We start from the raw sequence: 3,166 nt of genomic DNA on the forward strand, positions 1-3,166 counted from the left end.
TTGGGGGGGGGGGGGGGAATTCATATGCATATATTAATTTTTTGATTGGAGAATTTTGATATTAACCCAATTTTCAAAATTTAAATAAATATTTCAAACTCTTACAGAAAAATATAAAGTGAAAGCATAAGAACATAAATAAACAAAACAAAATAAAGAGTGGCAACATATCCACCATTAATAAAAAAATTATGCACTTTAAAAGAGTGAAGAACATAGAAAAGCCATATATTAATATATATGGACCAGAGACCCGACACTTTAGAAACTATAAAAGCAGTAAAGCACAAAGAGAAGGTACCTACTCATAGTATAAAGCTCATCGGATAAACTAACCATGGATGAACTTGCATTAACGAAGCTGAATTTTCTGCTCCTGTGTTTTTGTGTTGAAGCATAATACAGGAAGTACAAATACCCAAAACAGCACTTGAATATTAGAATCAGGGACTTGATAAATATAATAAGTCTTGAAGAGAAAATAGGTCAGATTAGATAGATTGAGAAACATGTAAATTTACCTGAAATCATGAAGAAATACTTCGGTATGGCATTCAAAACAAAAAAAAAATCTTGAGGAAAGCTTTACAGAGATTTAAAGTGTCTACATAAAGAGAAGACACTCAGTAACACATGGATTTACCATTAAAGAGTTGAGGTCTACAAAGAAGAGTTGAGAAAATAGACCAAGCTTAGCAGAGGAGAAGAGATAAATCTATAGAGAATTGTGAGATGATAGTGCAAAAATTGTACACAAAGTGAAGCAAAAGTGCGACACGTGTTTATTCATGGGATAATTGTAAATAATGACAAACTAAAAAATGTAATTAAATGCAGTAACTTTCCTTTTAGATATTCCCTTTAATGAGCAAAAATTCAATCACTTTGCTATTATAGGACCCCACTGAATTGTATAAAATATCTAAAAAAAAATAGAAGTTTTCTCTTTCCCCTTCATAATATACAATCTCTTCTCCATTTCTTCAATTTCTCCCTAATATTCTCCACAAATTCAATTTCAAATTTCAAACTTCTCTAACACGTCCTCTTCATTTTCAAAACTACTTCAAAAATTTCAGGTACCACCAAAAACTCATCTCATTTATCAATTTTTTGTTAATTTTTTTCAATTTTCTCAAACTAATTTTTCACTTCACTTCATAATCCATTCAGATTTTTTGGTTCAAACAGTGGATGCCCAATCTCCATCAAAGAGATTCACAAGAGGTATACCATTATTTGTTGAAAATAATGTTGAACACCCATCGTTTTCCTTGAGTCTAACTCAAGATTTTGGGGAGATTTCAGGTTCAATGTCAAATCGAATAGCATGAAGAGACCAAATCCAAATTGAGGAATGAGCCAACTAGATTTGTGGGTGGAGGTGTGAAAGATCATTGCCGATATTTTTGCTGGGTCAAGTAAGAAAATGAAACTTAAAATTGACGTTTATGCAGTACACAATGAGAAAAATGAAGCTGTTGGTTCTAGGTTATTCGAGCATCATAAGGTATCTGTATAATCATTGTCTATATGTTTCGATTTTATATTATATTTATATTTTTGTGTTGATTCATGTATTATACTGCCTGTTTATACAATTGTGGTTGTATAAATGTATAATCTATCTTAGTATGTGTTTTGTGTTTGTGTTGATTCATGTTTTATACAATTGTGGCTTTATAAATGTATAATCTATCTTAGTATCTGTTTTTGTGTTTATATTGATTCATCTCTTATATTTTCTGCTTATACAATTGTAGTTGTATAAATGCATAATTTATCTTAGGTATATGTATATAACTAAATAGGTATATGTATATGAACTAACAAATTCATATAAACATACAACAATTTCATACATTTATACAATAGTTTTAGCCTTTATATATACAAATTAAAGCTTTATATAAATATACAATTCACGAAAAAACACTAAAGAGATATATGTATATAATTGACAAATTCGTATAAACATATAACAGTTTCATACACTTATACAATTCACCAAAAAAATACTAAATAGGTATATCTACATAACTGACAGATTCGTATAAGCATTCAACAGTTTCATATACTTATACAATTCGTATAAACTGACAGTTTCAATAGCTTGATTGACTTTCTGAACGGACTACAATGGAGTTCTTTCGGTTGAAGGAGACGAAGAAGGAACGAAATTATACTGAAACAGAATCCGCGTGATTGCTGGGATTTTTTTCCTTTTTTCATCCAACCGAAATTACAGTCCTTTTTAATTTGAACAATTAAAATGTATAAATTATACAAAAAACACATCCGTAGCAAATTATAATTTTGCTATGGAATGCAATTTAGAAAACTTTGCCAGCGTATAAAATTTTTAATTTTATATTTGCTATACATAAAATTTGCCCTTTATTCATCAACGAAAAAGGGCCAAATATACTGTACAACTAGTACTACANTATAGATAAATGACTTAACTGATAGTTAATGGGTTAAAGTGATAATTTATTGAAAAATTCTTTATTACTAGGTCATTTATTAATAATAAGTTAGTGGGTCTATCAGTTTTAATAAACAAAATAAATTTAGAGAAGAAAAAAAAATAGAAGTAGAAAGAATGGGGCAAATATTGTTGGGGATGTATCTTGTTGTTAATGGCAGCCAATGATTGGTCATAATAGCCAATCATTGGACTGCAATAAAAGGTGTCAGGCAGAAGAAAAAAAAAGGGAATCAGCTCTACGTTAGTACTGTTCTAATAAAATCAGTGGTGTAAATTTTATATTTTGGTCATTATATTATGATTCAAGTTTTGATAGGTTGGCATGTGTAATTAAATATTATATGTACAGTACAAGTGAATATCATTAGAATTATGATATTGGGAAGGAATTAATTGAAATTTAATCCTAGGCTTGAAACTTCAAAATCTATGATAGTTGAAATGTTAATTGACATCAAGAATTACAAACTTGATTATAAATGTGGGTGAATTTTTAGGTCAAGGTTAAACACATAAAAGTGAGAGTGTTGATAGTTTTGAAACCTTAGTGTGAATATATATACTTGCATAGATTGCATCGATTTGGAAGCTCAACGGAAAGGGAAGGCTCAAGTCCAAGAGTGATTATTCGATTGGCTAAGGCAAGTGGATTTCTAAACTCTTGTTAAGCGTATG

The 3,166-nt window shown here is 29.5% G+C and overlaps 1 long non-coding RNA gene across 1 annotated transcript in view; it reads right to left on the reverse strand.

Annotated features, from left to right (window-relative positions):
• LOC114076845 overlaps nucleotides 1–699 on the reverse strand; it is a 1,611-nt gene extending 912 nt beyond the window's left edge. The window contains exons 1-2 of the long non-coding RNA XR_003577924.1: nucleotides 522–699; nucleotides 306–376 (exon numbers count right to left, since the gene is read on the reverse strand). This is a non-coding gene — a long non-coding RNA (uncharacterized LOC114076845). The remainder of the gene's footprint in view (nucleotides 1–305; nucleotides 377–521) is intronic.
• Between the last annotated feature and the right edge of the window lie 2,467 nt (nucleotides 700–3,166).

The sequence above is a fragment of the Solanum pennellii genome, chromosome 1 (genome assembly GCF_001406875.1).
Source record: "Solanum pennellii chromosome 1, SPENNV200".
Classification (NCBI taxonomy): domain Eukaryota; kingdom Viridiplantae; phylum Streptophyta; class Magnoliopsida; order Solanales; family Solanaceae; genus Solanum; species Solanum pennellii.